The sequence below is a fragment of the Hylaeus anthracinus genome, unplaced genomic scaffold, assembly GCF_026225885.1.
Source record: "Hylaeus anthracinus isolate JK02 unplaced genomic scaffold, UHH_iyHylAnth1.0_haploid 11989, whole genome shotgun sequence".
NCBI lineage: Eukaryota > Metazoa > Arthropoda > Insecta > Hymenoptera > Colletidae > Hylaeus > Hylaeus anthracinus.
In genome coordinates this window covers 3786540-3805365 of record NW_026534337.1, presented here as the reverse complement: position 1 = coordinate 3805365, position 18826 = coordinate 3786540, and the positions used below count along the sequence as shown (strand labels likewise).

Below are 18826 nucleotides of genomic sequence, written 5' to 3'. Positions count from 1 at the left end.
CGCGATCTGTTAATTATGCAACACGACTGTTGCAGAATTGTGACGTAAATGAAACACGTACGTGTCACAGCGTACACGTGTAAAATACAGATGAAAAAGAATAAGTAGAAGCGACGCAGAGTCTTCGTGAAGAAGCGTACTCGTGGTATGAATCAGGCTTAGACGTTTTACGCTCGATACGATTGGCTTGCTACCAGTCACGTCGCGTTTATCGACCGATAGATTCACATTTACTGTGTCCAGGCTCGGCTTATTCGTAATTAGTTGCGAAGCGACGAGACTAATTGGGAATCGTAAAAATCGGATGGCGCTGTTGCCGTTGGCGCATGTACCGGAAATTACACTTTAGCAAACGACCGGAGTCTCCCGAGCAAATTCATTTCGTCGTTTCATTCGCTCCTGTTTCGGAATTTCGTCGTAGAATGCGTTTAAATTCACTGGGATCACCTCGTTCGAAGATTTATGAATTATGAATATGGCGCAGCTCGCGCAAAGTGGTGCAATATGTAGGATTCGGTTGTAAAAGTGTTCAGTTCGCGCCAAACGTGCCCTCATATCTTCCGATAATATTCCAGTTATTTGGAAAGTTATGCGTCTCAGTTTTTATTTCGATTTTTAGGTCGGTACCTGACAGTCTTGTAGAGTCAAGTAACACTTTTATTTTCACGAAATATTTACAGAAATATTTTTATTCTTTTATAGGTATTTGGTTTTTATGACGAGAAATATACAGGGTGGAAATTATAAAGCGTTACAGTCGAGTATCTCTGAAAATATTGATTATACGCAAAAATGGACAAAAGTGGACACTCCAATGTGAGATGAAGGTCAACTTTATTTTTTTTTAAATGGAATGATAGGTTTTTTATCCACTATCAAATAATTCGTTCTAAAACAAATTCAACGACCTATGATTCAAGGTCATTCAAGGTCAAACTTGCAGGGAAATGGACAAAAGGTGTGATCGTTTTATTTGTACTTTGTAGACGTTATAGACGTTGAAGTTGTCTTAAAACGCACTATTCGATGGTGGATAAAAGAACTATCGTTCCATTTAAAGAAAGAAAGTCGGCCTTCACCTCACCTTGGAGTGTCCACCGGGCAAAGTAAAAGTTGTCCCCCATGATGTCTCTCTCGGTATTGAATAACTTTCATCTGAAACATTTTTGAGTATAATCAATATTTTCGGAAATATTCAACTGTAACGCTTTATAATTTTCACCCTGTATAACATTATATTTATTCTCGCAATATATTAAATGAAATATTTATGCTTTATTCAGGGTACTTGGTTACTAATAAAATCTTCTTTTCATTGAATAGTAATAAAAAAAATTTATTATTCGATTTTCAAATGACTATACCATATTAAACAAAATACGCAATAAATCGTCCTAGTGTGTATATCTATATTCGAAATTGTATACATTTATGACACATATTCTTATAAATTTCGTAATTTATAAATTTACGAAACAACCTAGTCTAGGTACTTCTCCAATTTAGTGCATAAATACTTTTTTAAAGATGAGGGTAATGTTAAATATGATCTTGAAATTTCATTCCTCAATTCAATAAATTAAAAAATGTAGTACATGTAGTAACTATTTTATTCTAATTGAATAAATATAGAATTAAAATATGAAGAATTTCATTTGTCAATTCAATAAATTTATGATTGTAAAATGAAGAACTCCAATAAAATAAATTAAAAATTGTAGTACAGGCACGTTCTCCTACAATTCAATAGATTTAAAAATTGTAGAATAAAATATTTCACAACAGTCACTTACATATTAAACTCTCAAATCCACTGAACTTCCCGAATAAACGACTACGCGTTGATTTTATTCGTCATCTCGAATTAAAAATAAAATTTCGCCCACATCTACAACGAACCACTCGGAAATGAACAATTACGACGCTGGTTGCAATCATTACGCGTTAAATATCATAGAAGCAGCCGATAAAAGCTAACGACGCCGTATGGAATCGGGCAAAACAGGAAACGGTTGAAGCCGTTCCGGAGAAGAAACGAAGCTACTCGCACACCGATCACACCGTGCTGCGTGTATACACTGTAATTAATGTATTACGATAACGAGGAGTTCACGTGCTGGGGGGCGTTATAATTTAACCATCCCCCCGTCAATGATCGCATGCTTTTTCCTCCGTTAGCTCCTTTTTTTTTTTTTGTTTTACTTCCGTTCCGCGTGTGTGCGTGTTCCTCCTTCGTCTTCGATGGTCAGCCGCGACTTCCGCCACGTTCGTTGGATCGTGGCGTGGATAAAATCGTGGCGGATGAGTAGGTACCTCCCTTGGAATACTTGTGGTGTTCAGCTACGTAAGTAATTTGAACGGACAGTCGTTAAATGCTTCCGACAAATCCGAATGACGGTAACCACTGTGCTTTTCAGTGGAAAACGGAACGGACAGCCAGAAAGAGCCGCTCGTTCCGATCGGACAGCCCCGTCGGACACGGCAATTATTAAGTAGGACGTGTTTGATCATGCGCGCACTTATTGTTTCAATCGATCCACACGGGCGAATTTTCGCTAAATTGTTCATCATAATTCATTTATGGAAATTAACGTTATTTCCGTACGTACTTGTCCTTCGGTTTTCGTATTGCTTTTGTTGAGAGTGTGATATGTATTGTTATACATATACGTGGAATAAATAGACTGCGAATGTTTATGCATTCATGGCAAAATTGGAAGAAGGGGTAAATATATAAGGATGAGCACAAATGCAAAAATGTATAAAATATCAACAATAATACACATATTATATCGCTTAGAAGATAAGACTTATTAACCGACTTCGAAAAGGAGGAGGTTACTCAATTCGACATGTATTTTTTTTTTTTAAGGTATGTTCACCGATTACGCCGAGATGGCTTGACCAATCGGAATGAATCCTGTTGCATCTTGTAGAGCATGTTCCCCCGGTGATCCTGCTATCAAGACTTTTTGCGATATGTCATTTTTTACCCGTTTTTTTTTATTAAAAAGCCGTGATTTTTACTCCGAGACGGATGGACCAATCAGATTGAAACTTCTTGCATCTGGAAGAACATTTGCCATTTGGTCCGATAACAAAACATTTGTCCTTGTCTTATTTTTTACCACTTTATATCACATTTTATCGCAAAAAGCGTACTATTTCACGTATGTTTGGCCTGAAACCGATGAAATCGATGAAACCCCTTACATTTTGCTGCCGGAGAGGTTTTCGCAATGATCACAGATGCAAAAATTTATGAATTTCTGTATTATTTATAACTATTGTTATCGCAAAATTCCTATTATATGATGTAACTCGGTAAAGAAATTACCGAGCGCGATGAAACTTTCCGCATTTTATAATAGATGAATTTGTATGCTCCCATTTGCAAAAACTTATGGACACTTTCATGGTTTAAAATCATTGTTGGTGCAAAATTGCTATACTCTGGTGTAGCTCGACAAGGAATTTACCAAACGCAATCAATCCTTTCATATGTAGTTGCACATGTATTCCTGATAATCCTATTTGCAATTATACAGGGTGTCCAAAAAATGTTGGATGTCCTTGAATAGGGTGTTTCGGGAGGGGGGGGGGGGTGATTTGAAACAATTTTTCCTTAACGAAAATGTTGCTCGAGGCTTCGTTAAGGAGATATTCCAGAAACCGCAGGCGCTCTTCCGGCATACTCGCACTCTGATTGGTCGGGAGTTTCTGTTTCTGAAATATCTCCTTAACGAAGCCTCAAGCAACATTTTCGCCAAGAAAAATTGTTTCAACCCCCCCCGCCCCTCACCCGCGGAACAATCTTTTTCAAGGACCTCCGACGTTTTTGGGTCATCCTGTATATTGCTCATAGCTATTGTTATTGCATGAAATCTATTGGTTATAGATTGCCACTAAAAAGAGTATAATAAAATAATTTTTTGGAAAAAAAATTTAACCGACTTCAAAAAAGGTACAGTGAAAAGTATGAAATAATTTCTAGGTAATTTATATGAATACGCACTAGCTCTAGATAAAAGTATGGGAAAATGCAGTGAAAAGTATGAAATAATTTCTAGTTAATTTATATGAATACACACTAGCTCTAGATATAATTGCGTAAAAGTATGGGAAAATGCAGTGAAAAGTGTGAAATAATTTCTATTTATATTGCATTATTATTCACCATCGTTTAATGAATTTGGTTAAATTATTAAATACATCATATTAAATGCAATGCACCTCTTTCGGAGGCGGCGCATAATGTAAAAAATTTTTAATTCCGGTTTGGGTTAGCTTTTGGTAGAGGCGGCAATATTGAATGCTGTTAATGTATACATGTTTATTGTCTATGTGGAATTAATAGGTAATGTATATAATATGTACACGGAAATATAGTTTGAGTATATATGGGGCTTTTTTGGAGGGGAGGGGCGGCCACATTGATTACTGCTAATGTATAAACTCTCCCCATGGAAATACTGTATGAATAGGTTTGGGATAGTATTTGGTGGGGCCGGCGATATTGAATAGTGTTCATGAATATGATGTCTAAAGTGGATGTAATGATAGCAATAGTTAAATACCATATTTTTTGTTTCTCCGACAGAAAGTTAAACCAAGTTTGGCAATTTTGAATATACTTAATTTTAAGTTTTGCACCGCCTCCGAAAGAGGTGTATTGCATTTAATATGATGTATTTAATAATTTAACCAAATTCATCAAACGATGGTGAATAATAATGCAATATAAATAGAAATTATTTCACACTTTTCACTGCATTTTCCCATACTTTTACGCAATTATATCTAGAGCTAGTGTGTATTCATATAAATTAACTAGAAATTATTTCATACTTTTCACTGCATTTTCCCATACTTTTATCTAGAGCTAGTGCGTATTCATATAAATTACCTAGAAATTATTTCATACTTTTCACTGTACCTTTCTTAAAGTCGGTTAAATTTTTTTTTAAAAAAGTTATTTTATTTTAACTCGAGTTTCAATTCTTTTTCTGAATCTGCGAAAAAATTAATTTGTATAAATATCCGCAGTCTAGTAATAATTCTTTATTCTAGTTTTTAAAATTTATTGAGCTGAGGAATGAAATACATAATTTTATAATTTAATCATATTGAAATGTGATATAATTAAGTTACGTAATGTATAAACAAACGATGTACACTTTTAAACTCCTTTAAACTCCTTTCTACACCTTTATTTGAACTCTTGTCCTTATCAAATAAGGATAGTACTATCAAATATAATATATATAAACAATGAATGCATGCACCTATCATTAAATAGTGTTTTTTCGATACCAAAGAATTGTATTCTCATTTTTCATTTAAAAATTCCTCAAAACACATCAACCAATCCAACACTTGATACCAAGAATAAAAATTCATGAGTATTTCGTCATAATAGGATTTACAAAAGGGCTTTAGAATGTTGTTTGTTAATCACAAATATTCTCATTAGCATAGTTATAGTGCAATATACATGTGCAATATATAGTTCAACATACATTATGTATATTTTATGTATGTTTTTAATATAATTGTACGTTCTAAATGCATAAAGTCCCCAGACTAGTAATCTTGTATAATTGTTTGAAATAAAAAAAAAAATGAAATATCCAAAAAACCTAAGTTTTATTAAGAAATAAAATTCTAAATCCTCTTTTAGTATACCCTCTATATTGCTAGAACGAAGAATGCAATAGCGCCACGAGTAATTGTCTGTAAGCTTGCGTTTATAATTTTTAAGTCAGTAAAGCATTGTTTAGTGCCTCGATTCGCAAATTAAACTGACTTTTACCAATAATCGAACATATTTCAATAATACCCAGGCCTGTCTTCGTGGAAAATGTGTACATCAACGTGATGGTGTGCATATCACATCGCTAATGGCATCGTATACACGAAACTACAACCCGTATATATGCAGAGTCAAGTATAATGTACGACCTCCGACAAACACAATATATTAATATCTAATACACGAAACCTCCTGGCAACGTAAATTACTTGCCTGCAGTTGTTCTCTATCACGCCAGGCATTATTCGCACAGACTTATTCTTTATTGCGGTCAGAAATTGCACGGCGTAACGTATTCATTTTCTTCAGAATTTACGAAACCTTCCACTACTATCGGTGTTCAAGATCTGAATAAATATTGTCTCTCTATTTCATATTTCAAATGCACTCGATTCGTGGTAGTGTCGATCTCCATTAAATTATGTTCTGCTTTATATTTCACAAACTCCATTGTTACTTAAATTTTCGTTAGGTTGTAGAGTTAGGCAATGTTTGTCTCGTTCCTTCTTTGGAAAATGTTCAAAAGAGGAAACGAAACAATCAAGTAATCGTAATTTAGGGTTTGATCAACTCTGTTTGGTTGTATTACCAAACCCAGGTCAAATGTTGCAAATAACTTAATTGGCGAATCGAAGCATTAAATGCTGCTTAACTGATTCCAAAATAATAAACGCGAGTTTACAAGCAATTATCGTCAACTAAACTGCATTCTTTGGTCCGATAAAGTGCAACCATAAATCGAAGTGATCCAAGCCCTTACGTTTCTCTTTTTATTCTTTGAGTCGTTCGTTCCCCCTGAAGAGAATTCTTTTTCGTTTTACGACTGAGAAATGAATGCAACAAACTTGATACATCTAATACACAATTTTTAATATAGTAGAATGAAGGTGAGAGTTCAATTGTTTACAAATTTAATGATTTCAATTTCATGATTTTTTGATAACTTCTTTATAACTCACACTCAAACCGTACATTTCCAATATTTATTTACAAGATTTTTAAAAAGATAAAACATTTTACATTCAATTTATTAATTAACAGAACACAAATCATAAGAAGTTACTAACGCACTGTATTCTATTACTAAAAGTTCTACGTTTTGTTTTTATTATTTCAATAGTGTAATCAAATTTATTAATAGTTCATATTACACATGCTAGTTTTATTTTTACTTTTATTATAGTTAACAATAAAACTACTCAAAATCTGGTCAATTTGAACTATGTGCATAAATCGAAATTCTTTTTAAAATGACTCGATTATTAACAATATTTTTGCAAGAATTTTTAATGACACTTACCATCAGAGGAAACTAATTGTATTGAGAAATTAATTTGCTCTTGTATTTTCTGTTATCATAGACAAAGTAATATGTATAATAGTTATGCGTTGATCGTTTTAGTTGTTGATAGTTCTAATTTTAATATATTTTAGTGACTTTATTTAGATCTCATTTAGATGTGTAATAATTTATCTGCGTAAAAACTATTTCGTTTGTTCACAAATTCAATAGATAAATTGGAAAATGTTTTCGCTCTGAAGATCGAAAAAAATCTTGTACTATAAACATTTTACTATCGACTGGAAAGTGTCTTACTTTGCTGTTCAGAAGCCCTACTGAAAACCAGCTCGAATGATGCAAATAATCAACTTAATTGGTGAATCGAGGAATTAAACGGCGCGTAACTGGTTCCAAAATAATAAACGCGAGTTTACAAGCAATTATCGTCAACATTACTGCATTCTTCGGTTTGATAAGGTCCAACCGTAAATCGAAGTGCTCCTAACTCTTGCGTTCCTCTTTTTTCGTTTTGCAACCAAGAGTCGTCCGTCCCTCTCAAGGTGTATTCTTTTTCGTTTCACGGCTGAGAAATGGACGCGATAAACCCGATATACCAGATATCAAGGAGTTTTCTCGGTGCAATCGGCGCGATTAATATTCCAAGCATCGAGCTCTGCTGCTACCGCCTTTCGTCTAGGTAGAGTGTTATTAACCCGCGGTCATTCGTGGCTCGAGTCGAAGGCACGGCTACGAATCAATTATTAATTAACTTATTTCATCCAATAATTGCGACACGATGTACGTGCGCGCATGCCCTCATCCTCCTGGTTCACCGTGAGCATCGCGCCATCAGATATTATCTGCGTGAGAAAACGGATCCATGAAACGTTTCTACGATCGCGGAACGATCCAGCTGATAGCTCATCGCGTAAATACACACGCTGTGCGAAAGGTGAGACGCGGACGTTCCTTTATAATCGTCCCTCGGAGTCTAAGTACCTTCTGACTCCGACAGACGATTCTAATTCTTACAGGGAATCTATTAAACCTCTGATGATTATTATTATTATGCGAATCTATGCAGGGCTGGGCTTTTAAATGGGAACACTTAAATATCTCCGTTATCTATGATTGCATGGGAAGATTCAACTATAAATCATTCGTGAGTTTATTAGAAATTTATGTTGTAGCAATATTAACACTTAATTCGTAGGTCACAAGATATCACGTGTATGGTTTACGTGATAACTGCAGGTCATGGATTATATTGAGCTTTAAAATCAATTCGCACACGCTGAACACAATGCGCGCAAGGAACGATACTGGATTCAATGGTAAACTATTAAAGATTCGCTTGTTGACATCTTAAAACTTTACTTTTCCTTCTTCAAACATGGTCGAAAAATCACATCAGCTTTTATAATAATAAAATTATAATGAGCAACAGTAATTGCAAATAGGTCGATTGTAATTACTACAAGCACATCATGTTAGCAATGAGAGAAATTAATTGTCAGTTGCAAGTGCTACTGGTAATTGATCAATCGTAGTTGCTGCAAGTGTTTCATTTTAACAAATTGAAAACTTAATTGTCAGTTGCAATCATTACTGACAATGGATTAATTGTAATACGTACAAACAATTCATTTTCGCAATCAAAGAAGCCAATTATCAATTGCAATAGACGATTTCAATTATAATTGTCAATTGAATTACGGTGTGGCAATATTGACTGTAACCTACAGAACCAACAATGTGAAACTACCATTCACTGAATTTTTAATTTTTATTATTTGAAAAGTGTATCAGTTTTTAACTTCTCTACATTTTCCTTTTGGTTGTAGTTCAACATTTTGTCTCAGTTAATGTCCAACCAAAATTTTTGGTTCACGACATGGATCAACGTTCTTTTTAACGAGTAAATAAGGGATTTAGATGATGTGATGTTTAAAATTTTTTATTTTGTACGATTTCTAATTAGAATTCTACTAGAATATTGTTAGAATTTATTGAATCCTAATTCAGTATGTTGAAAGCAAGCCCGCATTGACACAGATGAAGGACGTGGAATTTGGTGCAATAGTCACATGGAGGGATAGTTAGAAAATTGTAAATCATAATTTTATAGATAAGATAAGATAATTTTATAGACCGTACTTTAATAGCGCGACTATAATCGATTTTCGTCGTTTATATTATGAGGCATATTCCACGATTCAATGTAAATCAATGTTGCGGACCTTTCACCTGATTCGACACGATTCGACAAATGAATTGCCCTAATGACAGAGCAAATCCATCTCTTTAAGACTTTAAGGCAATCAGCGCTGGTCAAATAACGTTTTACTCCAGGTTAACCCAGTTCGTGTCGAAATAATATCGTCGATCATGTGTCCGTTCTTGTGACACTGTTTGTACCATTTAGTTATGGTCATTTTACGTTAATTCTTGATACGAATTCTCCTGTCTGTCGTGATAAATTATTTCATTTATTCGTGTACATGCATGCCATGAATTTTTCTTTGTACTTTATCGAAAACAAGTAGAGTATACGACGTAAGTCATGCTCTTGGAACGAATCGTAATTTCTGTTATGTTGCAAATAGAAGAAAGTGATAAGATCACATTTTTTCCTGTAATGAGAATGCTTATTACTTTTCAGTGAGTAAATCCATTTTTCTGAACAGTATGTGTATCAATGTACTGAGTTGCAAATAAATACTTAGTTATTGTTCTTTTGCTCTATGATAAAATTGTTCGAAGCGAGTACTTAAGGTTTCGATAAAATATTGGCCTTCTTCAGGAGTAGCACTGTAAATAATCATATAATACCATGGTTTTTGAAATCAATAAAAAATTAAAATAATCTAACAAAGATATGCAGAAAGAAAAATGTTTTATTTAAATCACAATGCCACATATACTATAAATTATGATGTAGTCACACGTGCGAATCATTGATAACGATACGTAAATAATTATTCGAACTAAAAAGTAATTATAAAAATAATTATACAAAAAAATACATAAAGATAAATATGAATTTTATATATGTATAAAGATAACGATACATACATAATTATTGAATCCATAAAGATGTCATGGACGTATACATACAAAGAAATGTTTGAAAACAAATATATTATATGAATTAAGATAATGCATACATTATAAAATATAATACCACATAGCTAGTTGTTCGAACAAAAATGTGACTACGAAAACTAGTTTTCTTTCGATTTCCATAATTATCTACTTATCATTAGAATCTATAGTGCTACTCTCTAAGAGGATTAGTATTTCATCAACACATTAGCCCTGAAACGATATTCTGTTATATTTTCTGAATTGAATTATACGTTACATCAACAAACGAAACCATTTCCTCAATTACACTTGTGAATATTAACAAGAAGATAAGGATGTACCCACTATTCAACCGAATTTTTTACTTCCACTAAATACCTAAATAATCGCCTCTCTAATGGGAATCCACTCATCAACGTCAGCCATTTTAAAAAAGTCAGAACGGAACGCGGTCCTGCGATCGATGCCGGAAAATGCTTCGGGATCTTTCAGCAGCGAGGATTTATTCGCAGGTCACCGTCATGCTGGGCGATATATAAATTGAATTGTAAATGCGAGACACGCCGAGTCGGTTGGCCCACACAAGCGGTGTGCATTATGCGTGCGACTATTTGCACGCGTGCTATTCGCCTACGCGCTCGCGTAGACGGCTCGTGCATCTTTCGCCCTTTACGCCCGCGCCTTCTTCATCGTCCTCGTTCTGTGCGTCGTCCTTGTTCTCGAACGTCGTCCACGCCGCCACGCGCATCGTTCATCTACGCGATATTAGGCTTATGGAGTCTTTTTTGCGTGACATTTTCAGAAAATCTATTTTTTTTTATTATTATTCTTCCTAAGATAAATATTACGTTGGTGCATATGAAATGTCGTTTTTCTAGTGTTTCAATCACCCGGGCCAATGACATCCATTTCCCGTCTACTCTGTTATCAATTGATTGTAATTGCACTAAAGAAGCAGAAATATGCTGTAAGGCACACACCTTAAAATACTAAAGATGTTTACAGTAGAAACATTAGAATCTTACTATCATCAAATATGAATATTTAAAATATCCGTATAATTTTTAATATGAGTATAATCTTGCGAAGACGGTGGTGAAAATTGCTAAAAATAAAAAGATAGCTTTTGAAAAAGATTACGTGAATATTACAATAATTTAACGCTGATTTGAAAAATTCAAGGCTGGTGATTTTTTATTAGGAAATTAACTTACTCGTCATCATTTTCTATCCTCTGATTGTATAATTAATGCAGAATCTCACTGCAATGAAATAGAAGAAATGCATTCAAAATTAATAAAAATATAGAACTATGTGAAAATTATTTTAATTAAATGTACAGTATTTTATTGAATATACTGTAGTTTTGTATAGTTAGAGTTTCATTTGTAAAAACGACATTTCAGATGTACCACCTTAATATTACATGTGGCTATTAATTCTGTGCCTTTCTATGATAAACTTATTGTTCATTGTAAAAGAAAAACTATACTACTGATGATCTCCAGTTATACCGGAGAGATGTTAAAACAAGTGTCAAAGGAATCTGTGTTTTTCATGAAAGTTGGTACTTTAATGTAACAAAATGGCGAGGAAATATATTTGTTTAAATCAATCAACAAATGAAAAACAACAACAACAACAACAACAACAACAACAATGATATATTTTTATTCTACCAGGGTGGAAGTACAAGTGTAAAAATAAATCTCGTTCAGTGCAAAGGCATAGTTATACATATACTGTTATCTGTAGACTGTACCACTGCATAAATATAGCAAATTATAGAAACTAAAATACACATTACAATGTTTAGAAGACAATACATACTTTAATTTACGTTTCTGTTCTTCGTATGTGTACATAAAAATATGAATTTGTATAAGGATCTACTGTCTATTGGTCTGTCTTCAAAAACAATACAAAACAAAGCGATACAATAATAAAGAAAACGGAAGAGGAAAAAGGAGAAGTAGAAAATGATCGTCTACGCTACGGCGCGCATCGCTTATACGCTCGATATTGCATTTAAACCCGTTTTTACGTACACTGTTTAATGTTCTTGTCGAGCTCCGAGCGTTTTCTTGTCACGGTGCCCTTAACGATGAGGAAAGAAACGTTTTCTATACTGAGATCGGTTGTCTCTGACTTTGCGGCTGTGTAATGGGACCACAACGACGCTGGCTTGAATAATTTCACGGTTGTTTTTGCAGCACGATCGTAGAACTTCTGATCCCTTTTTATAAAAAATATCTCAAGTACTTTTCCTTGCTATTTCTTTTGTTGTTTTTGTTGAAACCGATTATTCTTTGAAGTATATCGTATAGAGATGGGGAAAGGTTCTATAATAGCTGGATAAATATTATTCAACGAATAAAAGTTTATACAGATATATATATATAAAATTTAATCATTTCTTGTTGGAAGAAAATAATAAAGTAATTATTGTAGTTCTTACAGGAAACCCTTTTGATTTATTTAATTAACAAAGAAAAGAATTATTTAGCTAAGGAAAGGAGTGGCGGGAAGGAATTATATGGCTAAGGAAAAGTTAGTTTGGAAATAAGCAGTCACTTGCTTTATTAAAGGAAAATGGAGAACTCATACGTGTTTTAATGAAATAAAGAGAAATAACTAAATGACGAAAAATTAAATTGCTTATGGTATTACTACTGGACGGTTTGTATTTTACATGTAAACGTGTTGACATATTTTATTAGAAGATTGTTTCTTACCCGACATTTTGTCAAAAATTATATTATTTCAACGTTTTCCATGATAATTCATACATATAGATATGGAAATTACTGAAGTGGATCCGAATTAGGGTTGAAGGTGTTTTAATAATTTATACAATTCCGCAAATCAAAGGGATTGTTATTAATGACTACAAGAATTACTTCATTATTCTCCGAATAATTATTTAATCAAATTTAACTTAGCAAATAATTCATCAGTCATCCATTGTTCGAATAAAATTTTTTCCAACTCTGGTGTCACACAGTGTGCTATAGAACTCGCTTACGCGACATATTGAGGGTGTGCGCCATTTTGAATAAGCTTATGGCCCCCATGATCAATGAAAGCGAGGCGTTCGTGAAGTCATGTTCTCAGTAATTTGTATTTGAAAGTGTAATTGTAAAATTGTCACATGCGTATTTAACCTTTAGTAATTACTGGTTATTATAGTTATTATTGATTTCATCTAGTTATTCACCTATCTATAAGGGGAGGTTAGTAAGGGAAGAAGCAGTAAGTTTACCCACGTTTCCATAAAGACTGCAAGTTTCCATAAAGCTTATGGGTTTCAATTTGAATTTAATTGGAAATCAAATTATATCGTACGTCATCGAAGTTGAAAGTATCTAAACGACCTATAGAAAATCTTTTAGAGTTAAAAGATAGCACGTCACTTTATTTTGTCAAAATTATTATATTAAGTACCTGAATGTATAACGTAAATAAACGAATGGTCATTTAATCTATATATTTGTGTACTTCAATTGTAAACAAGGCAGGAGAACAATTTGTTTCATCTCATTTTTGTATTCCAATGAGTATTCTATTCAAATATTCGATGAATATAATTCCAATTCGTGATTATTCGATTATGTACTTCGATTGAGTATTTCTATATTCATAGTGTTCGAATAGAATGATGTATGTAGATTGTGAATCAAGTAGTCTCACCCTTACTGTAAGTATTTGGATACTTTCATGTTTAAATAATAATATTTGAGGAATGATATTGAAGTATTTAAATATTCAAACATTATTTACAGCATTCGAATAACTAATATATTTGCCTATTAAATTATTCCAATAATTCCAGCCGCATTATAAACAAATATCAATAGATTTACAGCAATCACGCTTGAGAAATAGTTTCATTGTAGGTGCAAGGTTTATTTGTTAGATTAGTTAATAGCTTAGCTATAGTTAATAGCATTTCCATCCCTGTCTTTTGTCTAGATAAATATTTCAGATTTTCGTCAACGCGTAAAGATTCCAAAATGAGTGAACGACACAAAGCTTAGCAATTGCGACAATGCTGATCGATTAACTGTGATTCACGCATACACGTTGAAGATTAATTAAATATGTTTCCAGAAGCATACTTTGTGCTTAAAAAGATTATTTTAGGATAGAATTCAGCGACCAGCATCTTTGGAAAAGTATTGTTTCACTTTATGTAAAAATGTAGTATTACATAAATTAATAGCATTCCTATCGTCGTCCCTGATCTAAACGAAGGTTCTCGATTTTTGTCAGCTCTTGAAGGCTTCATAGCGACTGAGCCATCTTCTCGATTCACTAGTGCACGCATAAACATTGGAGACTAAGCGGCACGAAGTAATTAACGATACAAATATATGCGCGATATATTTGCAGAACTATACTTGGGAGCTGAAAGATTACCCTTTAGTGGAATTCAGTTTTAACGATCAGAATGCTTGGAAAAGATCATCGCAAGTTTCACATCGCATAAAACAGTAGTTTATAGTATTACTCTCATAAAAACGCGCTGGATGGATAAGAAGATTGTCTCACATCGTAAAAATCGGCAAAGAACAGCTCCGATCGCTCCGACCACCATTTCAAGCTTGATTTGTCAATACGATGCAAGTCGATCAACGGTACAGACACACAGACTAAATATTTCTGGAAGAATACTCAGAAGCTGACGAGATTGGCCTTTGGTAGCAATAAAAAATTTGTGAAGAAAGTTGTTCTATTATTGATTACGATCTCGTACGGATTATTGATTCAAGTACACACTCCAGACTTTCCTAGAAATATACTCTGGAACTGTAGATGCCAACCTCTAAACGAAATATCTATTAAATTCAATGATAACAGTTTTTGAAAAAAGCATATTTTACTATTGGTCACGATTTCATTAAAACAGGGTTTAATAGAATCATTATCATGGAAACTCATTTTATACACGAACAAATCTCATATCACGTTTATCAGTAAAGGACAGTCTTCATAGCTTCGAGCAATATCTTGAAGTTAGCGAGTCAATTACTGGTACTATAAGCACACACTCGAGATATTTTTAGAAGTATACTCGGAACCTAGAAATATCACCTCCGAACAAAGTATTAATTTCAATGATAATAATTTTTGAGAAATATTATTTCACTATTGATCACGATTTCTTATCGCTTAAAATAGCGACAAATGGAATCCTTACCATGAAAACTCATTCTATGAATGGACTTCTCGAAACTCGATTCATCAACACAACACGAATTCATTTGTAGGTACTAGTACACATGTAAAATTTTCCCATAAGAATACTCTGGAGCTGGCGAGATTGGCCTTAACTGCAATTCAAATTAAGCAATCCACGTTTTAAAGAATTTCACTATCGAAGGAGATTTCGTATCACAGTAACCAGGAATTAATACAATTCTAACCATGAAAACTAATTTACGGGCAAGAAGACGGCTTTCCCCACGTTGTGAACATCACCGAGGTACAATCTCCGCAGCTCTAGTATTCGAAAATACGCGTACGTCGTTCACCGCGAAACACCGAGGCTCAACACTCGAACAACGTAAATCCCATAAACGGAACATATCGTATCCATGGAAAAGAATGCCGAGAGACGTCGAGGGTTCTAGGACTATCTCGAAGGTGGTCCCGGCCGCGGCGCCTGGACGCCTCGGTGTGTCGCGACGACGATCGAAAAGTCTGGCCAGTGACACCGTTGCTAGCTGTGGATGGTTACTCACTCCTCGACGGGATCGGTGCAGCACGTGCATCCGGCATATCGACACATGCGTTCCCGTTGGCCGCGGCGAAGACGCAGGTGCGAATGCGCAGGGTATCCGGGATCCTCGTCCCAACTCTCTTCGACGAAGGCGATAAACCGTCAAGTGGTTTCGCGATCCTCCTCCGTTATGCACCACCGCCGAGGAAACACGTTAACCAGCGTCGTTTGGGGTCCCACGACGAAAACGGACCCAGTTTCCCGTGTAAAGCCGGACCGAGACGTCCGCGGAAGACGATCGAGTCGCGCGTCGCGTTTTTCCTCGCTTGCCCGGCCGAGTTTTTCGTCGGTCCGATACTGCCGGGCCACACACGCAATATTTTTGCCCCGGCACGCACATCCCTCTCGTTTTCACGCATTCACCGCGCCTGTGTGCTCGGCCTTGTGTACAGTATAGTGGGAACGATGTTCGCGTGTGTGGGTCACGTGGACGGGGCAGTATTGGTTCGCACACGCACACGGGGTGCTCTCCACTTTCATCCCCGACTCACACGCCGCCCAGGACTCACACATCACGACCGATACATCGCGACCCGTTCATAGAAGGGAGAAAAATCGATGGAGTAGCTGGCAAGAGAGAGGCTACACGCACTGGGGAACCCTTCTTCTTTTTAACCCCGCGCGCTTTTGAGGGCTTTAAAGGCCACGGCGATTAGCATAAATTTCGCTGCCTTCGACCACACCCTTTCTCGAACCCCCAAGCCCGGGATCGACCTATCCCGGTGAGGGACGGTGCTCAGGTTCCCTACCACGACGGCCAGTCAGCATCGTCTTTCGCTACCCCCGGCTACAGAGGAAGGGTCGGAGCTTCCTGGGAGGCGGGCAGAAATGCCACCCTTCGTTGGGTTTATTTCGTCCACCGGGTGGGGTGGCGAAATTTCGCATGGATTCCCGTGCGAATATATGCCGGGAAGGGTGGTTTTCTCGTCAATGTTGTGCCTTCTCCTTCCTTCACCTCTGATCCTCTTTCCACCCCGCTCTTTTTTCTCTGAATCCCTCCCTTGGGTTCGGGTGAGTCACGGGTTATATCATGGCGGACTTCTTTCATTCCCTGCCCCCTCGTTCTCCCGTTGGCGTTGCCACGCTACCAAGCGCAATGGCAGGGGGGTAGCAGACGAATCAAGGCACGACGAAGGTGTCTTTATTTTTGTTCCACGGTGAAATATATGCTGTACAAGCTGAATGCGACGCCTTGTTATCTTTGTGCTTTCAAACTGGACCGACCGGATCGGACAATCTTCGGTCCAGGTGTCGTACGCGATATACTCTCTTAACCCCCTTTTTATCCGGCTTTGGGAAAATATTACGAGACGCGTCTTCGTTGCGGACCGTTACTTCATTTATCGGGTGCGAAATGGTTCGTTTGCTTCAACGAAGCCTTTTCGATTTCGTTGGTCGATTCGCGAGCAGGGGCAAGCACTATTTCAAGGTCGCTGAAACGGTGTCTCTGGCAATTTATGCCGTGACCCTTCCTTTCATGAATTTTATATTATCTTTTAAAAAGGAAATTCGAGAATAAGTTAACCCTTTGCATTCAAGGCCTTTTTTCTAGTATCTACCAGCGACTCGAGATGCTTTCTTAGCATTCTATTGCCACGAATGCTGAGCTATCGAGCTATCGAGCATTTTATTGACACTTCGAGTTCCAAAGAAATTAAACCTAAAGAAACATTATTGCTGATAGATTTGCTGCGTGAAACCTAATGGTGACTGAGAGTCACCTCTCGAGTGCAAAGGGTTAACTTTAGAGTCTAAAGTGTCAGTGTTATTCGCAGACGTACGATTGAAGTGCGTCTACATTCGATTCAAATATTTTCTACATTATACAGGGAATATCAACATAGGAAGCATCAAGTATATAAACTAATCTTGTGTCTTGCTAATGTAGACTTACCATTTATTTCTAAAAAAAGAGCAATACAACATTTAATCTTCACTCAATCACAGGAGAGAGAAAGAGAAAGAGAGCGCACATACCATTTTAAACTGTAGCTATAAACAATTTAATGTAAGGGCACACAACTAGTTCCTACGTCTACTTCTATTGTACTGCATAATCCCTCATGCAAAATCTCGATCCTTCGACCAATTTAACTCTTTTCTTTACACTATAAAACACATGAATTATAGATATAACATATCGATTTGGAATGTAATATGATGCGCTAGATAACTTCTAACGTAGAATCCTAATCCTTTGCCACATACATCCATTTTCTACACATTATAAAGCACATGATCTTGAAATATAATAACACAGTACATAACCCCTAATACAGAATCCCAATTCTTTGAGAAGTATACTTATCATTCGCACAATATAAATCACACGTACTTGAAGTGTAATAACACAATACACAACCCCTAATACAAGATCCCAAATTTTCAATAAATTCAATTCTCTCATACACTCTGTAGGACATTTCACTCGAAAATGTTGTTATCCTGCTAATACAAGCAATGGAGTTAAATCACTCTGAAACGATTAACTTATTTATCCCTCGTCTCCTATACAGAAATCTATCGTTAAAATATTAGGTAGACTGGAAAGTAATGTGGTTTTTGTAATTTTAAATCCTTGTTTATCACTCAACACCTCGTTGCTTTTTATCGGTCATTGAAAATTTGCACACTAATTGGCTGTTGATAACGAGGGCGATTACATAATTGCTTAAAAATAGAAATTCATCAAAAATTTGTTTGAATTTAATGTAAAAGAAACGACATTACTTTCCAGTCTACTTAATATATTCATAGAAAATTGTGTTTTACACAAAACGACTCAACACTCCATCCACACGTACACAGAGTTTCTTTTCAGTTTTCTTTTCTTCGGTATCACTTCTCCTCCGTTAATTTTACA

General features: G+C 35.6%; 1 protein-coding gene and 1 long non-coding RNA gene across 3 annotated transcripts in view; one reads left to right on the top strand and one right to left on the bottom strand.

The window, feature by feature from the left end:
* Positions 1–18826, top strand: part of LOC128888033 (protein cortex-like) — a 353171-nt gene that overhangs the window by 20952 nt on the left and 313393 nt on the right. The window lies entirely within an intron of this gene.
* On the bottom strand, positions 15080–15844 carry LOC128888129 (uncharacterized). Its single transcript, XR_008460183.1, has 3 exons — positions 15608–15844; positions 15382–15514; positions 15080–15275 (listed from the first exon to the last, which is right to left on the bottom strand). It is a non-coding gene; the product is annotated as an uncharacterized LOC128888129 (long non-coding RNA).